Genomic DNA, 21,603 nt, shown 5'->3' with positions numbered 1-21,603 from the left:
TACCGGGGGTCTCTCTGGATCACTATAGTCGTACCATACGCGTTTCGGAGCGACGGGCTCCTTCTTCAGTGGCTCCTACAAGTAATCCATATACTGCTGCTATTTATACTCAAAACATGGGTGAAGCGCGGTCTTCTCTACCAAGAGGTGGAGTGGACCCTCACATTAAGGCCTCATGCACACGACCGTTGTGTTCCGTGATCCGTCGTTCCGTTTCCGTGTGTCTTCCTTTATTTTTGGAGGATCACCAGACATGAGGAAAGTAAAAAAAAAAAGTCTAAGTCAAGTTTGCCATGCAAATGATAGGAAAAAAACGGACGCTGATGAGAATCTTGTGTGCCTCCGCGTTTTTTCACGGACCCATTGACTTGAATGGGTCCGCGAACCGTTTTCCGTGAAAAAAATAGGACGGGTTATATATTTTTTGACGGACTGGAATTACGGATGACAAACGGTGCATTAGCCGAGTTTTCAACGGACCCATTGAAAGTCAATGGGTCCGCAGAAAATCACAAAAAACGGAACAACGGACACGGAATGAAACAGCGGTCGTGTGCATGAGGCCTAACATCCATATAATTGTACCTTCAATAAAATATACTGATGTACTGAAAATATATAAAAAAGAGGAACAGCTCATATAATCATTACTCCTAGGGGACCAATTCTGGAAACATAGCAGTCTAGTTCCACTTATTACCGAAAACGCGTATGCGTTTTCTATATATAACGTTGGTGTATTTTATACAAGCGTTTCTTCTAAAGCAGTAATCCTCAAACGGCGGCCCTCCAGCTGTTGCAAAACTACAACTCCCAGCATGCCCGAACAGCCTACAGCAGGGCATTGTGGGAGTTGTAGTTTTACAACAGCTGGAGGGCCGCCGTTTGAGGAAGCCTGTTTTAAAGTAAGGAGAATACAAAAGAAAGAAATCTTATAAAAGGAAATAACATCTCCTTGAGACATTGCGGACTTATACATTCTTGCCACAGGGGCAAATAGTTTGACATATTTTAGTTGCTCATTGGCCCTCTTTGCATAACTTTATTCTTAATAAATGGACTATAGAGACTTCAAGTTATACTTCCCCACTAGTTGGCCTTCATAAGTGAAATATATATTTAAAAAAAAACGCACTTGCACTTATCCAAACCATTCTGAGATTTTATTCTCGTGACACATTGTACTTCATGATAAATCATAAATTTGAGTCAATATATTTCACAATTTTCAAAATTTCAATTTCTCTGCTCTTAAAACATAAAGTGATACCTCATAAAATATTTATTACTTAACATTCCCCATATGTCTACTTTACGTTGGCAACATATTGTAAATGTCATTGAATTTTTTTTAGGATGTTAAAAGGCTTTGAATTTTAGAAGCAAATCTTAAAATTTTTAAGAAAATTGCCAAAACCCACTTTTTAAGGACCAGTTCAGGTCTGAAGTCACTTTGTGGGGCTTACATAATAGAAACCACCCATAAATGACCCCATTGTAGAAACTACACCCCCCCCCCCCCCCCCCCCCCCAATTTACTTAAAACTGATTTTGCAAACTTTGTTAACCCTTTAGGTGTTCCACAAGAACTAAAGGGAAATGGAGATCAAAGTTTTTAATTTCACTTTTTTGGCAGATTTTCCATTTTAATCAATTTTTTTCTTTAACACATCGAGGGTTAACAGCCAAACAAAACTCAATATTTATTACCCTGATTCTGCGGTTTACAGAAACACCCCACATGTGGTGGTAAACTGCTGTATGGCCACACGGCAGGGCGCAGTAGGAAAGGAACGCCATATGGTTTTTGGAAGGCGGATTTTGCTGGACTGGTTTTTTGACACCATGTCCCATTTGAAGCACCCCCTGATGCACCCTTACAATTGAAACTCCCAAAAAGTGACCCCATTTTGGAAACTAGGGGATAAGGTGCCAGTTTTATTGGTACTATTTGGGGGTACATAATTGCTCTATATTACGTTTTTTGTGATGCAAGGTAACCAAAAAATGGCTGTTTTGGCAATGTTTTTATTTTTTCACAGTCATCTGGTAGATCATGTGCTATTTTTATAGAACAGGTTGTTACGGACACAGTGATATAAAGTATTCGTTAATTTCTAACGATAATTTGTTTTCCCTTAGTCCTAACAGCAGCACAGATGGGGTTAACTGCCCCTGTGGACTGGTAGGACCGGCGGAATTTTTAATGAGCCCAAGAACCAATAAACGATCTTCAGCTCCCAGAAAGGGAGGAGATCGCCCCCCAGCCCACCGTGTTTTTAACCACCTCAGCCCCCAGTGCTTAAACACCCTGAAAGACCAGGCCACTTTTTACACTTCTGACCTACACTACTTTCACCGTTTATTGCTCGGTCATGCAACTTACCACCCAAATGAATTTTACCTCCTTTTCTTCTCACTAATAGAGCTTTCATTTGGTGGTATTTCATTGCTGCTGACATTTTTACTTTTTTTGTTATTAATCGAAATTTAACGATTTTTTTGCAAAAAAATGACATTTTTCACTTTCAGTTGTAAAATTTTGCAAAAAAAACGACATCCATATAGAAATTTTGCTCTAAATTTATTGTTCTACATGTCTTTGATAAAAAAAAAATGTTTGGGTAAAAGTTATAGCGTTTACAAACTATGGTACAAAAATGTGAATTTCCGCTTTTTGAAGCAGCTCTGACTTTCTGAGCACCTGTCATGTTTCCTGAGGTTCTACAATGCCCAGACAGTACAAACACCCCACAAATGACCCCATTTCGGAAAGTACACACCCTAAGGTATTCGCTGATGGGCATAGTGAGTTCATAGAACTTTTTATTTTTTGTCACAAGTTAGCGGAAAATGATTTTTTTTTTTTTTTTTTTCTTACAAAGTCTCATATTCCACTAACTTGTGACAAAAAATAAAAACTTCTATGAACTCACTATGCCCATCACGAAATACCTTGGGGTCTCTTCTTTCCAAAATGGGGTCACTTGTGGGGTAGTTATACTGCCCTGGCATTCTAGGGGCCCAAATGTGTGGTAAGGAGTTTGAAATCAAATTCTGTAAAGAATGACCTGTGAAATCCGAAAGGTGCTCTTTGTAATATGGGCCCCTTTGCCCACCTAGGCTGCAAAAAAGTGTCACACATCTGGTATCTCTGTATTCAGGAGAAGTTGAGGAATGTGTTTTGGGGTGTCATTTTACATATACCGATGCTGGGTGAGATAAATATCTTGGTCAAATGCCAACTTTGTATAAAAAAATGGGAAAAGTTGTCTTTTGCCAAGATATTTCTCTCACCCAGCATGGGTATATGTAAAATGACACCCCAAAACACATTCCCCAACTTCTCCTGAGTACGGAGATACCAGATGTGTGACACTTTTTTGCAGCCTAGGTGGGCAAAGGGGCCCATATTCCAAAGAGCACCTTTCGGATTTCACAGGTCATTTTTTACAGAATTTGATTTCAAACTCCTTACCACACATTTGGGCCCCTAGAATGCCAGGGCAGTATAACTACCCCACAAGTGACCCCATTTTGGAAAGAAGACACCCCAAGGTATTCCGTGAGGGGCATGGCAAGTTCCTAGAATTTTTTATTTTTTGTCACAAGTTAGTGGAATATGAGACTTTGTATGAAAAAAAAAAAAAAAAAAAATCAGCATTTTCCACTAACTTGTGACAAAAAATAAAATTTCTAGGAACTCGCCATGCCCCTCACGGAATACCTTGGGGTGTCTTCTTTCCAAAATGGGGTCACTTGTGGGGTAGTTATACTGCCCTGGCATTTTCCAGGGCCCCTAATGTGTGGTAAGTAGGTAAATGACCTGTGAAATCCTAAAGGTGCTCTTTGGAATATGGGCCCCTTTGCCCACCTAGGCTGCAAAAAAGTGTCACACATGTGGTATCGCCGTATTCAGGAGAAGTTGGGGAATGTGTTTTGGGGTGTCATTTTACATATACCCTTGCTGGGTGAGAGAAATATCTTGGCAAATGACAACTTTTCCCATTTTTTTATACAAAGTTGGCATTTGACCAAGATATTTCTCTCACCCAGCATGGGTATATGTAAAATGACACCCCAAAACACATTGCCCAACTTCTCCTGAGTACGGCGATACCACATGTGTGACACTTTTTTGCAGCCTAGATGCGCAAAGGTGCCCAAAGTCCTTTTAGGAGGGCATTTTTAGACATTTGGATACCAGACTTCTTCTCACGCTTTGGGGCCCCTAGAATGCCAGGGCAGTATAAATACCCCACATGTGACCCCATTTTGGAAAGAAGACACCCCAAGGTATTCAATGAGGGGCATGGCGAGTTCATAGAAATTTTTTTTTTTTGGCACAAGTTAGCGGAAATTGATATTTTTAATTTTTTTCTCACAAAGTCTCCCGTTCCGCTAACTTGGGACAAAAATTTCAATCTTTCATGGACTCAATATGCCCCTCACGGAATACCTGGGGGTGTCTTCTTTCCGAAATGGGGTCACATGTGGGGTATTTATACTGCCCTGGCATTCTAGGGGCCCTAAAGCGTGAGAAGAAGTCTGGAATATAAATGTCTAAAAAAATTTACGCATTTGGATTCCGTGAGGGGTATAGTGAGTTCATGTGAGATTTTATTTTTTGACACAAGTTAGTGGAATATGAGACTTTGTAAGAAAAAAATAAATAATTCCGCTAACTTGGGCCAAAAAAATGTCTGAATGGAGCCTGACAGGGGGGGGTGATCAATGACAGGGGGGGGGTGATCAATGACAGGGGGGGGTGATCAATGACAGGGGGGGGGTGATCAATGACAGGGGGGGGTGATCAATGACAGGGGGGTGATCAGGGAGTCTATATGGGGTGATCACCACAGTCATTGATCACCCCCCCCTGGAAGGCTCCAGGGAGACGCCTGTATGTGTTTTGCAGATCCGATCCATCTATCAGTGGATCCGTAAAAATCATGCGGACATCTGAATGGAGCTTTACAGGGGGTTGATCAATGACAGGGGGGTAATCAATGACAGGGGGGTGATCAGGGAGTCTATATGGGGTGATAACCACAGTCATTGATCATGCCCCTGTAAGGCTTCATTCAGACGTCCGGATGCGTTTTGCGGATCCGATCCATCTATCAGTGGATCCGTAAAAATCATGTGGATATCTGAATGGAGCTTTACAGGGGGTAATCAATGACAGGGGTGTAATCAATGACAGGGGGGTGATCAGGGAGTCTATATGGGGTGATAACCACAGTCATTGATCATGCCCCTGTAAGGCTTCATTCAGACGTCCGGATGCGTTTTGCGGATCCGATCCATCTATCAGTGGATCCGTAAAAATCATGTGGATATCTGAATGGAGCTTTACAGGGGGTAATCAATGACAGGGGTGTAATCAATGACAGGGGGGTGATCAGGGAGTCTATATGGGGTGATAACCACAGTCATTGATCATGCCCCTGTAAGGCTTCATTCAGACGTCTGGATGCGTTTTGCGGATGCGATCCATCTATCAGTGCATCCGTAAAAATCATGCGGACATCTGAATGGAGCTTTACAGGGGGGTAATCAATGACAGGGGGGTGATCAGGGAGTCTATATGGGGTGATAACCACAGTCATTGATCATGCCCCTGTAAGGCTTCATTCAGACGTCCGGATGCGTTTTGCGAAACCGATCCATCTATCAGTGGATCCGTAAAAATCATGCGGACGTCTGAATGGAGCTTTACAGGGGTGTAATCAATGACAGGGGGGTGATCAGGGAGTCTATATGGGGTGATAACCACAGTCATTGATCATGCCCCTGTAAGGTTTCATTCAGACGTCCGGATGCGTTTTGCGGATCCGATCCATCTATCAGTGCATCCGTAAAAATCATGCGGACGTCTGAATGGAGCTTTACAGGGGGTTGATCAATGACAGGGGTGTAATCAATGACAGGGGGGTGATCAGGGAGTCTATATGGGGTGATAACCACAGTCATTGATCATGCCCCTGTAAGGCTTCATTCAGACATCCGGATGCGTTTTGCGGATCCGATCCATCTATCAGTGGATCCGTAAAAATCATGCGGACGTCTGAATGGAGCTTTACAGGGGGTTGATCAATGACAGGGGGGTAATCAATGACAGGGGGGTGATCAGGGAGTCTATATGGGGTGATCAGGGGCTAATAAGGGGTTAATAAGTGACGGGGGGGGGGTGTAGTGTAGTGTAGTGGTGCTTGGTGGGACTTTACTGAGCTACCTGTGTCCTCTGGTGGTCGATCCAAACAAAGGGGACCACCAGAGGACCAGGTAGCAGGTATATTAGACGCTGTTATCAAAACAGCGTCTAATATACCTGTTAGGGGTTAAAAAAAACACATCTCCAGCCTGCCAGCGAACGATCGCCGCTGGCAGGCTGGAGATCCACTCTCTTACCTTCCGTTCCTGTGAGCGCGCGCGCCTGTGTGCGCGCGTTCACAGGAAATCTCGCGTCTCGCGAGATGACGCATATATGCGTGACTGTGCGCAGGGCTGCCACCTCCGGAACGCGATCCTGCGTTAGGCGGTCCGGAGGTGGTTAACAAGCATAATGTACATAGGGCGGGATATTTGTGTGCTGCTGTTAGGACTAAGGGAAAACAAATTATCGTTAGAAATTAATGATTCCCTTATGTCCTACCAGCAGCACAGATGGGGAGATAGCAAGAAGAATCCCCTAGGGAGGGTCCTCATGCCTGGCAAAACTAAGAACTGTCTGCCCAAAGGCCAAAAACTCTGCCATCCTAGCATCTATCCTATAATGGGAGATGAAGGTTGACTCAGAACTCCAGGAAGCCGCCTTACAGATCAACTCTAAGGGGAGAAGTCTTCTCTCTGCAACAGAGGTGGAGACAGCCCTAGTAGAATGGGCTCTCACAAACTCCGGAGGATCTAGGGATTGGGAGACGAAAGCCTCCCTAATGGCTTCCTTGATCCAGCGACTAATGGTAGCTTTTAGACGCTTTACGGCCTTTAGACTTACCGGCAAACAGGATGAGGAGATTCTCATCTATCCTGAACTCTCTGGATCTATCCACATAGACCTGGAGGCATCTAGAAATATCCAGCGGGTCTCTAGCTGGAGTATCAGAGGAGGAGGCTGAAAACAAAACTGGGAAAGAGATTACCTGGTTAATATTTTGAAAGGTTGGAACCTTAGGCCTGAAGTAGGGTAAAAACTTCAGGAGTACTCTGTCCTGCAAGAAAATGATGTAAGGGTGGATTGCAGAAAAGGCCTGCAATTCAGAGATCCTTTTGGCTGAAGCTACAGCCAGAAGAAAAACCATCTTTAAAGTCAAAAATCTGAAACCCACCTCCTCCAATGGCTTGAAGGGGGGAGATGCTAGCCCCCTGAGCACTACTGAAAGATCCCACTGGGGGATAGGTTTCAGTATAGTAGGATTTAGTCTTTCAGCTCCCTTTGGGAAGCGTTTGATGAGTGGGTCCCGAGAATGTGGCCTGTTAAGACAGGCCGAGATGGCACAAATCTGTACCCTCAAGGTAGCTGGAGAAAGACCTTTATCTAGTCCATCTTGAAGGAATTGCAAAATCGCAGGAAGGGGCGGATCTGCAGACGCCACCTGTTTGGAATCACACCATGACACGAAGATTCTCATGATCCTGGAGTAGGCCTTCTTCGTAGACTCTGCTCTCGAATGCGACAAAGTTCTCAGGACCGACTCAGAAAGCCCTTCTATATTGGGAAGGGACTGATCAACCTCCAGGCTGTCAGGTTGAACCTGTGCAGATCTGGGCAGAGGTGAGTGTCCCACGACACCAGGGTCTGCTCCGGGGGGAGTCTCCAGTATTGTCCCCGACTCATCTGAATGAGCTGGGTAAACCAGGATCTCCTTGGCCAAAACGGTATGATGGCTATTACCGAGGCCTGATCCTGACGGATTTTCGTCAATACCCTCGGTATCATGGAAAACGGAGGGAAGATGTAAGCCAGCCTGAACCTCCACGGTATCGACAGAGCATCTATCGCCAGGGGGTTGTCCTCCCTGTATAGGGAACAGAACCTCAGCACCTTGGCGTTGAACCTGGTCGCCATGAGATCCACCTCTGGCATACCCCATCTGTGAACTAACTGCCTGAAGATCTCCGGGTGCAGAGACCACTCCATGGTCGGTAATCCTCGACTTAAGCGGTCCGCTATCATATTGAGGGAGCCTCGAATATGAGTGGCAGATAGATGGGAAAGGTTCGTCTCTGCCCACCGAAGAATTACCCCGATCTCTGAAAGAAGGGGCAATGATCTTGTACCTCCCTGCTTGTTTATATAGAGAACCGCAGTCATATTGTCTGACTGGACTTTTACTGCTTTGCCCCGGATCTGAGGGGCGAAGTGAAGGAGGGCTAGACGGATAACTCGCATCTCGCGAAGATTGGAAGAGAGACGCCGCTCCAGAGGAGACCAAGATCCCTGAACTGGGGATCCGTCCAGGTGAGCGCCCCAGCCTACAAGGGACGTGTCTGTAGTCAATATGAGCCAAACTGGTTGGGTCATAGACTTCCCTACTGGTAGCTGGAACCACCATCTGAGGGAATTCCGGGTTTGACCGGACAGGGAGCACAGGTAATCTAGCCCCGCAGGGCTGCCGTTCCATAAGTGTAAGACCTCCGACTGAAGGGGACAGAGGTGCCATAGCGCCCAAGGGACCGCGTCCGCAGCCGCTCACATGAGCCCCAGCATCTTCATGAGAGTCCGGATAGAGACTCGACGGGGGACATAAAGGACCCTTGCCAGGTCCTGAATCTGCGCTCTCCTTTCTAGAGTCAACTGGAGGGACATCTCCACAGAGTCGACCACGAATCCTAAATAATGGATTGAAGTCGATGGGCTCACATTCGACTTCTGCCAGTTGATAATCCAGCCCAGGCGGAGGAGAAAGGAGATTGCGATGTGAAGATGGTGGGTAAGGATCGGAACTGAAGAGGCTATGAAAAGCCAATCGTCCAGATAAGGAATAATAGTCAGTCCTTGGAGTCTCAAAGCTGCCACCACCGACACCACCACCTTGGTGAAGATAAGAGGGGCAGAAGAGATTCTGAAGGGAAGCGCGGCGAACTTAAAGTGCCTGCGAACCCCTGAAATCTGGACCGCGATCCTGAGGAACTTCCGGGAGGCGGAATGGATCGGGATGTGAAGGTAAGCATCCTTGAGGTCCAGAGTAGCCATGAAGTCCCCAGGATTGAGGATATGGCTGACTGACCTTATGGTTTCCATCCGAAACCTGGTTTTCCTTACAAATCGATTGAGGAACCTCAAGTCGATGATCATCCGGAGATCTCCCGTCTTCTTGGGAACCAGGAACACTGCCGGTACCTCCTCTAGAGCTCCCTTGGAGATATAGTCCTGAATGTAAGACTCTAGGATCTTTTGTTTGGCAGACCCGAAGTTTCGCGTGGCGATGAATCTCTCTGGGGGGAGGGAGATGAGATCTACCCGGTAACCGGCAGAAACTATACCCTGAACCCAGGGGTCTGCAATCTGCTGGGACCAAACGTCTTTGAAGTGGGAGAGACGGCCCCCCACGGGAATCTGGGGGAGGGGTACGGGAAAAACTAGAGGAGCTACTGCAGGGGCAGCAGGGCTTAACCAAGAGCCTCGGGGAGGCCCATAGTCAGGAGGGTTTCACCTCCCTGGTGGGTTCGCGGGGGCGTCTCGTGGATCTACGAGACGACCCCCCCAATCTCTGCGCCTAGCCTGCTGCCCTGAACGGCCTCCGCCTTTTTGGTCCTGTCTGGGGCGTCCCCGAAAGGGCTGCTGGGGGAGACTCTTCCCTTTTTTATCGGAGAGTCCCTCCATAATCTTGTCCAATTCGGACCCGAACAGCCTATCCGGCTCGAAGGGGAGCCCACATAAATTAAATTTTGACGCGTTGTCCGCATTCCACGGCTTCAGCCATAGTGGTCTGCGGGCAGATGAAACCAGAGCCATTGTTTTGGCCGCCAGTTTCAACTGCATCTGGGTGGAATCACAGAGAAAATCCATAGCCAGATTGACTGACTTGAAGGCGGTCAAGATGTCGTCTCTGGAAACGCTCTGGTCCACGTCTGTCTGGATTTGATTCAGTTTGGAGCGTAGGAAGGAGGCTACCTCAGTGGCTGCAATTGATGTCGATGCGGAGGCAGCGGCCGCCGCGTAACTCCTTCTAAGGGTGCACTATGCCCTCCGGTCTAGAGGGTCCTGCAGACTAGACCCATCTTCTGCAGGGACCAGAGTGCACCTGGACAACTTGGCTATTGCCATGTCCACCTTGGGAACGGAACCCCACGATTCCACCAAGGGTTTAGCCATTGGGTACATTAGCTTGAACTTCTTGGTGAGAACTGGACCTTTCTCAGGCTTTCTCCACTCTGTGCGCATCACAGAGAGAAGGGTCTCATCCGCTCTAAAGACACGCTGTGTCCGTCCGGCGGGATCGGAAGACTCCCCCATGTCAACATCCTGGTCCCCCGACCTGATGGACTTCAGCAACTTCTGTGTTTTCTCTGGAGGGAAAAAACAAGAAGTTAATTCCTCAGAAGATGACCCCACCGAACAGGGGGTAGGTCTCTCGACTGGTGCAGCCACTTCCATGGGAGTCTGAGAGGATCCTGGTAGCCTCTCATTAAGCAGGCGCACCACTCCTTTTGTGGAATCATCCACGTAGGTCTTGGTCCATTGGAACATCTCCTGCATCGTGGGTTCCGTGGATGCCTGTGTGCGACAACTTTCACACCTTGAATAAGGGCAGTTGTCGTCCAAAGGTGTGTTACAATCGTAACAGGCCAAATGCTTCCTCTTGGCCCCGGACTTCCGCTGATCAGAATTCCTAGGGGAGGCCATCACTGTAAAGAAAAAAAGACAGGTCATAACACCAACAAACACCAGGTGGAGGTGAAAAGAGACCATATAAGCGCCCACCAGCAGTGAAGCAAATAGAGCTGGAGAAAAATACCCAAGCAAAGCAAAGCAATATATCTAGCAATATATCAAAGCACAGGGAACTCTGGAGCTAGCTTGTCAAAGCGATGCAACCAGACACTGAATGACCGGCTCTGGGCGCTTTAGGAAGGGGAAGCCCCGCCCACTGGGCGGGATCTCGATGGAACTAAGCCCAGAGATATAATGGAGCCTTATTTTAGGCTCAGCTAAAACTTATATGTCCCCTCAAACTATCCTGACCGTTCAGGATGTTAGGGGAGGAAACACAACCGAGCGGTGAGGAGAAAATCCCACCGCATCGGAGATACGAAGAAACCGGAAGTGACGTAGCGCAGCTGCGCGTCACTTCCGGAAGATGTCGGCGCCCACGGCGCCGCACACATGCGGCAAGGGAAGGAACGGGGCACCGCAGGGACGCCGAAAACCTAGGCGGAAGAAGAGGGGAGGATGGTCACCCCCCCGATGGTACCCAGTTATAATATAGCCGCAATACGCCTAAATCAAAGGTGAAAAAAGCAAAAGAAGGGGCGATATCTTTAGATAAAAAAAACAAGAGAGCCCCATTAGCATAGTTCAGCTCCCAGAAGGGGGAGCGACACGCCAGTCCACCTGTCCAAAGGACAGAAAAAAACACGGTGGGCTGGGGGGCGATCTCCTCCCTTTCTGGGAGCTGAAGATCGTTTATTGGTTCTTGGGCTCATTAAAAATTCCGCCGGTCCTACCAGTCCACAGGGGCAGTTAACCCCATCTGTGCTGCTGGTAGGACGTAAGGGAAGTCTACTTTCTTTGTTTCAGTTTTACATAATAAAGCATTTTTGAAAATAAAAATATGTTTTTGTGTCTCCATTTTCTGAACGCCATATTTTATATTTTTTTCTGCCGACAAGACGTGCAGGGGCTCGTTTTTTGCAGGAAGAGTTGACATTTTTATAGAGCAGATCATTACGGACGTGGCGATATCTAATATGTCTACTTTTTCTTATTTATTCAAGTTTTACACAATAATAGCATTTTTGAAACAAAAGAAAAGTGTTTTAGTGTCTCCATCGTCTGAGAGCCATAGCTTTTTTATTTTTTGACCGATTGTCTTAGTTAGGGTGTCATTTTTTGCGGGATTTGGTGACAGTTTTATTGGTACTATTTTGGGGGCCATACGCCTTTTTGATCGCTAGGTGTTGCACTTTATGTGATGTTAGGTGACAAAAATGTATTCTTTTGACACAGTTTTTATTTTACGGTGTTCACCCGAAGGGTTAGGTCATGTGATACTTTTATAGAGCTGTTTGTTAAGGATGTGGCGATACCTAATATGTATACTTTTTTTTTTTCACTTTAACACAATAATAGCATTTTTTAAACAAAAAAATTATGTTTTAATGTGTCCATGAACTATATATATATATATATATATATATTTTTTTTTTTGCGATTTTCTTATGTTGGGGCTCATTTTTTGCGGGATGAGGTGACTGTTTTATTGGTACCATTTTGTGGGACATATGCCTTTTTGATCACTTGGTGTTGCACTTTTTTGTAATGTAAGGTGACAAAAATGGCTTTTTTGACTTTTTTTTTGTATTTTATTTTTATGGTGTTTATCGGACTGGGTGTATCGTGTGATATATTTATAGAGCCGAACGTCACAGATGCAGCAATACCAAATATGTCTTTTATTATTTTTTTTTTAATTTTTACATTTTTTTTTTATTCCTTACTTTGGGAATTTATCATTTTTTTTTTAAATGTGAAACCTTTTTTTTATTTTACCACTTAAATTTTTATTTTACACTTTGCGTACCCCATAAGGTCATACAAGACCTCTGGAGGACATTCAGAGATAGAGATCCACCTCCCGGACGTTTATAGTCAACGCGCGGACGGGAGGTGGTTAAGAGAGGAGCGTACTTCATAAGGAAGAGGAAGATTGGGGATGGGTGCCTATCGAGGTGCGGATTTAACTACTGTAGGAAGGTGCAAGGGTCCGTCGATGAAAGGTACGTGTCACCGAGGTTCCTGGCCTCGGTGAGATAAGAATCAGTAATTTTGTGTGTCAGCGGCAGCTAATGCTCGCTGATACTGTTATACTTAGTGTAAAGCCGGTTCTTATTGGGAGCAGCCAAAGAGTAGGGTGGGTGGCTGTTCCCCACGTCCAGGCCAGGTTTTGGGCTAGGAATAAAAACCCAGCCAGCAGTCACAGCTGGGTGTGGATTACCCTGCATTTTCATAGTGGATCTGTGAAGCATTGTGGTTTTTGGGTTCCAACCAGTTGGTAGCATGCTGGAGAGCCGCCCCCGCTGAAAATCAGGCACCCTAAAGCCTGCGGTGGACGGCTGTGGATTGCCCTGTCCGCCAGGTGACACGTTTGTGCTGTGGACTTTATGTGGTGTGAATTAACACCAGGACTCTGCATGGTGTTATTTTTGCTTTGTTGCTTTTTGTGTGAATAAACACTGAACTTTTGCTTTATTACCATGTTCTTGCCTCTGTACTACGTCCGCTTACCCTGCAAATCCCTACACTACATTGTGTATAGTGAAGTAGTAAAGACTAACCACATTTTGTCAAACTCAAAAGTGACAGGTGCCACGCCCCTTTTCAGCCCTCTGACAGCTGTTCAGAGACACGTCGTTGGTGTATGTCTGAAAATAGCCTGGCCAAGTCCTGAAATAGGACCCTGCACGAACACAGCTGGTCCCATTCTGTACTTTTTTTTTTCTTTTTTTTATTCGTTATTTTTCATTATTAAGATAATGCACACTTACAATTAGTAACGTTTTGTAGCATGTGTACGATTTTTGTCACGTTATTTAACCACTTAAGGACCACAGGTTTATACCCCCCTAAAGACCAGGCCCTTTTTTACAAATCGGCACTACACTACTTTCACCGTTTATTGCTCGGTCATGCAACTTACCACCCAAATGAATTTTACCTCCTTTTCTTCTCACTAATAGAGCTTTCATTTGGTGGTATTTCATTGCTGCTGACATTTTTACTTTTTTTGTTATTAATCAAAATTTAACGATTTTTTTGCAAAAAAATGACATTTTTCACTTTCAGTTGTAAAATTTTGCAAAAAAAAACGAGATCCATATAGAAATTTTGCTCAAAATTTATAGTTCTACATGTCTTTGATAAAAAAAAAATGTTTGGGTAAAAAAAAAATGGTTTGGGTAAAAGTTATAGCGTTTACAAACTATGGTACAAAAATGTGAATTTCCGCTTTTTGAAGCAGCTCTGACTTTCTGAGCACCTGTCATGTTTCCTGAGGTTCTACAATGGCCAGACAGTACAAACACCCCACAAATGACCCCATTTCGGAAAGTACACACCCTAAGGTATTCGCTGATGGGCATAGTGAGTTCATAGAACTTTTTATTTTTTGTCACAAGTTAGCGGAAAATGATGATTTTTTTTTATTTATTTTTTTTTCCTACAAAGTCTCATATTCCACTAACTTGTGACAAAAAATAAAAACTTCTATGAACTCACTATGCCCATCACGAAATACCTTGGGGTCTCTTCTTTCCAAAATGGGGTCACTTGTGGGGTAGTTATACTGCCCTGGCATTCTAGGGGCCCAAATGTGTGGTAAGGAGTTTGAAATCAAATTCTGTAAAAAATGACCAGTGAAATCCGAAAGGTGCTCTTTGGAATATGGGCCCCTTTGCCCACCTAGGCTGCAAAAAAGTGTCACACATCTGGTATCTACGTACTCAGGAGAAGTTGAGGAATGTGTTTTGGGGTGTCATTTTACATATACCCATGCTGGGTGAGATAAATATCTTGGTCAAATGCTAACTTTGTATAAAAAAAATGGGAAAAGTTGTCTTTTGCCAAGATATTTCTCTCACCCAGCATGGGTATATGTAAAATGACACCCCAAAACACATTCCCCACCTTCTCCTGAGTACGGCAATACCAGATGTGTGACACTTTTTTGCAGCCTAGGTGGGCAAAGGGGCCCATATTCCAAAGAGCACCTTTCGGATTTCACAGGTCATTTTTTACAGAATTTGATTTCAAACTCCTTACCACACATTTGGGCCCCTAGAATGCCAGGGCAGTATAACTACCCCACAAGTGACCCCATTTTGGAAAGAAGAGACCCCAAGGTATTCGCTGATGGGCATAGTGAGTTCATGGAAGTTTTTATTTTTTGTCACAAGTTAGTGGAATATGAGACTTTGTATGAAAAAAATAAAATAAAAAAAATCTGCATTTTCCACTAACTTGTGACAAAAAATAAAAAATTCTAGGAACTTGCCATGCCCCTCACGGAATACCTTGGGGTGTCTTCTTTCCAAAATGGGGTCACTTGTGGGGTAGTTATACTGCCCTGGCATTTTCCAGGGGCCCTAATGTGTGGTAAGTAGGTAAATGACCTGTGAAATCCTAAAGGTGCTCTTTGGAATATGGGCCCCTTTGCCCACCTAGGCTGCAAAAAAGTGTCACACATGTGGTATCGCCGTATTCAGGAGAAGTTGGGGAATGTGTTTTGGGGTGTCATTTTACATATACCCTTGCTGGGTGAGAGAAATATCTTGGCAAAAGACAACTTTTCCCATTTTTTTATACAAAGTTGGCATTTGACCAAGATATTTCTCTCACCCAGCATGGGTATATGTAAAATGACACCCCAAAACACATTCCCCAACTTCTCCTGAGTACGGCGATACCAGATGTGTGACACTTTATTGCAGCCTAGATGCGCAAAGGTGCCCAAATTCCTTTTAGGAGGGCATTTTTAGACATTTGGATACCAGACTTCTTCTCACGCTTTGGGGCCCCTAGAATGCCAGGGCAGTATAAATACCCCACATGTGACCCCATTTTGGAAAGAAGACACCCCAAGGTATTCAATGAGGGGAAGTCTGGAATATAAATGTCTAAAAAATTTTACGCATTTGGTTTCCGTGAGGGGTATGGTGAGTTCATGTGAGATTTTATTTTTTGACACAAGTTAGTGGAATATGAGACTTTGTAAGAAAAAAAAAATAATAATTCCGCTAACTTGGGCCAAAAAAATATCTGAATGGAGCCTTACAGAGGGGTGATCAATGACAGGGGGGTGATCAATGACAGGGGGGTGATCAATGACAGGGGGGGTGATCAATGACAGGGGGGGTGATCAATGACAGGGGGGTGATCAGGGAGTCTATATGGGGTGATAACCACAGTCATTGATCACGCCCGTGTAAGGCTTCATTCAGACGTCCGTATGCGTTTTGCGGATCCGATCCATCTATCAGTGCATCCGTAAAAATCATGCGGACATCTGAATGGAGCTTTACAGGGGGGTAATCAATGACAGGGGGGTGATCAGGGAGTCTATATGGGGTGATCACCACAGTCATTGATCATGCCCCTGTAAGGCTTCATTCAGACGTCCGGATGCGTTTTGCGGATCCGATCCATCTATCAGTGGATCCGTAAAAATCATGCGGACGTCTGAATGGAGCTTTACAGGGGGGTAATCAAAGACAGGGGGGTAATCAATGACAGGGGGGTGATCAGGGAGGCTATATGGGGTGATCACCACAGTCATTGATCATGCCCCTGTAAGGCTTCATTCAGACGTCCGGATGCGTTTTGCGGATCCGATCCATCTATCAGTGCATCCGTAAAAATCATGCGGACATCTGAATGGAGCTTTACAGGGGGGTAATCAATGACAGGGGGGTGATCACCACAGTCATTGATCATGCCCCTGTAAGGCTTCATTCAGACGTCCGTATGCGTTTTGCGGATCCGATCCATCTATCAGTGCATCCGTAAAAATCATGCGGACATCTGAATGGAGCTTTACAGGGGGGTGATCAATGACAGGGGTGTAATCAATGACAGGGGGGTGATCAGGGAGTCTATATGGGGTGATCACCACAATCATTGATCATGCCCCTGTAAGGCTTCATTCAGACGTCCGGATGCGTTTTGCGGATCCGATCCATCTATCAGTGCATCCGTAAAAATCATGCGGACATCTGAATGGAGCTTTACAGGGGGGTGATCAGGGAGTCTATATGGGGTGATCACCACAGTCATTGATCATGCCCCTGTAAGGCTTCATTCAGACGTCCGGATGCGTTTTGCGGATCCGATCCATCTATCAGTGGATCCGTAAAAATCATGTGGACGTCTGAATGGAGCTTTACAGGGGGGTAATCAATGACAGGGGGGTAATCAATGACAGGGGGGTGATCAGGGAGTCTATATGGGGTGATCACCACAGTCATTGATCACGCCCCTGTAAGGCTTCATTCAGACGTCCGGATGCGTTTTGCGGATCCGATCCATCTATCAGTGGATCCGTAAAAATCATGCGGACGTCTGAATGGAGCTTTACAGGGGGGTGATCAATGACAGGGGGGTAATCAATGACAGGGGGTGATCAGGGAGTCTATATGGGGTGATCAGGGGCTAATAAGGGGTTAATAAGTGACGGGGGGGGGGGTGTAGTGTAGTGTAGTGGTGCTTGGTGCTACTTTACTGAGCTACCTGTGTCCTCTGGTGGTCGATCCAAACAAAGGGGACCACCAGAGGACCAGGTAGCAGGTATATTAGACGCTGTTATCAAAACAGCGTCTAATATACCTGTTAGGGGTTAAAAAAAACACATCTCCAGCCTGCCAGCGAACGATCGCCGCTGGCAGGCTGGAGATCAACTCTCTTACATTCCGTTCCTGTGAGCGCGCGCGCCTGTGTGCGCGCGCTCACAGGAAATCTCGGCTCACGCGAGATGACGCCTATTGGCGTTAGCGTAGCCTGGGGGAGCCGCCGCAATGACGCCTTTCGGCGTTACAGTTGCGGGAGGTGGTTAAGAGCGACAGCTGCGGCACCCCAACTTTTTCCAGAGGCGCCAATTTTGACCTCAATACCCACTATGGACGACGAGTCCTAGTGGTTTCTGCAATTTTAACTAATCAGGATAGTGTATTTATTGTAAAAGAAAAACAGCAGACATTTTTTATTTAAAACATTATCAGATATCACACAAAAATACATTTTTATATACAAAAAACAACATAATGAATAGACCGCGCTGACTGTACAGTGTAAAATAATAGCTAATGGTTAATATCTTAATACCTAGCACATTAGATGATATTAGATGATATCCGCTACTGTGTCCACCGTAACTAGTTAAAATAGTGTCCGGAGTCGATGCAAGTTGGTTACCCCAATAAATAATCAACTTGTATAGATGAAAAAAAGTATATGTATATATATAGTCACTTGCCTGTATTGGGCTGGCTTTCGGACTCCTTCCTGATCTTCCTGGTGCTTGTACTGGAGGGTAGCTGTGACAGCTGTATCTTCAGGTTTCCTCTACAAGCGCGCGCGGTCCCGGCCGGTGACTCGTGCGCGCGAGGGAAACCCAGGCTGGTGATCCACGAGGACGCTGCTTCCGTGTGACGTCACACTAGGGATGGATGCCTTCTCGGACCAGAACACCTCCAGCGCGTTTCGAAATTAGCGAATTTCTTCATCAGGGATGAGTATTGGTTGTTCTCTCTGCGAGTAAATAGGCGTCCGTCTCCATGGTCACCAGTTAACCAGTCACTCCCCACGTCACAGTGTACCGGCACGTACCATATCTTCCATTTTTACCATTAGAGTGGGATGAAGGCTTCAAAAGACCAAATGTCAGAGGGAATGTTTTATAAAGCATAAGATGGTGCGCTATATTATAACTGAAGATGCAATTTAAGAAATGATAGATTGTATTATCCTGATAGTTGTTGTAGTATGTATTTTCAATGATTTTATGATCGTGGATTCTAGGGGAAAGCAAACAATTCAATCTCATGATTGAGTCCCACTGGTGCGAGGGTGTTCAAGTTAACCGCCTCCGGACCGCCTTAGCCCCCAGATCACCCCCCATCACCCCAATTAACCCCTTGATCACCCCCTGTCAATCACTAGTGAAAGGGAAAAAAGTGATCAGTGTAAACTGTCACTTTTTTTTCCCACTAGTATTGACTGTTAGGTTTTAGGTTAGTTTAGGCCCCTTGGTTAGGTATACACGAACAAAGGATAAACTGAGACTAGACGGGTATAGTAGAAAAAATATATACATATACTTTATTAAGCAATACATAAAAAATCAAATTAAATTATTTAATTGGGTGATATATCACATCAGATAAAAAGGTGGACTACACCTGAGGGGACATAATATGATTACATACAAAGAAGGGGGCAAGGAGGTCAACGCTCAGCTATACCTCAGCTAAGATTCACAAATAGCTAGAGAAAGTGCAAGTGCATATCTCAAAGCTTGTAACATATACACTGCTCAAAAAAATAAAGGGAACACAAAAATAACACATCCTAGATCTGAATTAATTAAATATTCTTCTGAAATACTTTGTTCTTTACATAGTTTAATGTGCTGACAACAAAATCACACAAAAATTAAAAAATGGAAATCAAATTTTTCAACCCATGGAGGTCTGGATTTGGAGTCACACTCAAAATTAAAGTGGAAAAACACACTACAGGCTGATCGAACTTTGATGTAATGTCCTTAAAACAAGTCAAAATGAGGCTCAGTAGTGTGTGTGGCCTCCACGTGCCTGTATGACCTCCCTACAACGCCTGTGCATGCTCCTGATAAGGTGGCGGACGGTCTCCTGAGGAATCTCCTCCCAGACCTGGACTAAAGCATCTGCCAACTCCTGGACAGTCTGTGGTGCAACGTGACGTTGGTGGATAGAGCGAGACATGATGTCCCAGATGTGCTCAATTGGATTCAGATCTGGGGAACGGGCGGGCCAGTCCATAGCATCAATGCCTTCGTCTTGCAGGAACTGCTGACACACTCCAGCCACATGAGGTCTAGCATTGTCTTGCATTAGGAGGAACCCAGGGCCAACCGCACCAGCATATGGTCTCACAAGGGGTCTGAGGATCTCATCTCGGTACCTAATGGCAGTCAGGCTACCTCTGGCGAGCACATGGAGGGCTGTGCCCTTGGAAACGACACACATCACCTTTTCGTCTGGTTTTCCAGCCGCATCACAGACACTTTGGAGTTTTACAAATTGTCCACTCAGCTTTAGAGGCTTTTTCTCCAGGGCCCACTGCAATTGCGCCCTGAAAGCATCAGCACAGCTGTTACCCTGGGAAACGCTTTGGGTTAGGAGTTCTCTTTGTCTTTCATGCTCCTGCTGCCACTTCAGGTGCCTTTGGTTAGCCTCCAGATTGGCCTGCCTCAGCTGCTCGGTGAGCTCCTCCATCCACCCCATAGCAACAGACAGCCCAGGCACCAGAAAAAAAAATCCAGCAGCAAGTCCACTTTAAAACAGAGGGCCGGCCTCCAGGTGTCTCACTCGCTAGAGACAATGTAAGCATTCACAGTCTCTTTTGCATCACAGACATCACAGTTACTTTCCCAGGGCTGCTGGCCCTTTAAATTCACACAGCAATTTCTTTTGCAACACAGCCGCACCTGCTCTTGCCGTTGCCCCTAGCAATCAGTTGTTTCCTTTCAGCAGGGACGCTTGCCCGCATCTGACACCAATTGTAAGGGATTGTCTCTTTTCAGGGGGTCACACTCACAGATATCTCACTAGACAACGAATTTTCATGTCCAAACTGTGCATTTATTGTGACACACGGCATAAAGAAAAACATGCAAATAAACTCCTGCCCGTCTAGGCGCTACCTAAACAAAATATGTCCCTACCTCACTCTTAGAGCACAGTTCACACATGGACATCATATGCGGCTTTCCTCAGCCAACCTCAATACAGCAGCCTCCAGGCTGTGGCAAATCCAGTACCTTATGGGGAATGTGGCCCAGTAGTCCTCCCAACTTTGGCCATACAAGCCTCGTTCTCTAGGAGTCGCTAGGTCCCAAAGCCTTGTGGCCCTCAGTCCTCCTGACTGAGACCACACTGAATACAACAGTCCAATATAGTATATCTTCCATGTACTTTATCATTTATTTACAATATCCTGCCTACATTCAGAGCGCTGCCTGTGCTGAATGTAGGGCATATTGGTACAAGGCATATTGGTACACCATAGACTTTTTCCAGGGTGTGGGTGCCCACAGAGAGGGCTCTGAGTGCCGCCTCTGGCACCCATGCCATAGGTTCGCCATCACTGATATAGGATATACAAGATGGAGTTCTATCTCTCACAATTCCCCCATTTTGAGAAATCTGTGAACTGTTACCGCCCAAAGGTACCTCAGAACAAGCTAATCCTATTCTGCCCTAAGGATTACCTTCAGGGGGAACAGTACCACAGATACTCTCAATCAGTGGCGTAGCTATAGGGGTCGCAGTTGCGACCGGGCCTCCCTTGCCAGTGGTACTGTACTTTTCCCTTTATAAGATGCAGTGCATCTTATAAAGAGAATACTAGTGAGCGCCACCTGTGTTTCGTCATCATTAGAGACGTGCTGAGGTGGTATTCCCATGTCCTCATCATCAGGAAACATAAGTGGTTGTGTGTTAGTGCATTCTATCTCTTCCACCCCTGGGGAAGGGCTAGGTGGATGCCCTTGGGAAACCCTGCCAGCAGAGTCTTCAAACAGCATAAGAGACTGCTGCATAACTTGAGGCTCAGACAGTTTCCCTGATATGCATGGGGGTGATGTGACAGACTGATGGGCTTGGTTTTCATGCGCCATCTGTGCG

The 21,603-nt window shown here is 45.5% G+C and overlaps 1 long non-coding RNA gene across 1 annotated transcript; it reads right to left on the bottom strand.

Moving 5' to 3' along the window:
* Nucleotides 1-762: 762 nt before the first annotated feature.
* On the bottom strand, nucleotides 763-21,202 carry LOC120977078. Its single transcript, XR_005773818.1, has 3 exons — nucleotides 21,066-21,202; nucleotides 15,720-15,724; nucleotides 763-773 (listed from the first exon to the last, which is right to left on the bottom strand). It is a non-coding gene; the product is annotated as an uncharacterized LOC120977078 (long non-coding RNA).
* Nucleotides 21,203-21,603: the final 401 nt, after the last annotated feature.

This window comes from Bufo bufo, chromosome 8, assembly GCF_905171765.1.
Source record: "Bufo bufo chromosome 8, aBufBuf1.1, whole genome shotgun sequence".
Lineage (NCBI taxonomy): Eukaryota > Metazoa > Chordata > Amphibia > Anura > Bufonidae > Bufo > Bufo bufo.
The sequence above is the reverse complement of the archived record's forward strand: the minus strand, read 5'-3'. Positions and strand labels throughout refer to the sequence as shown.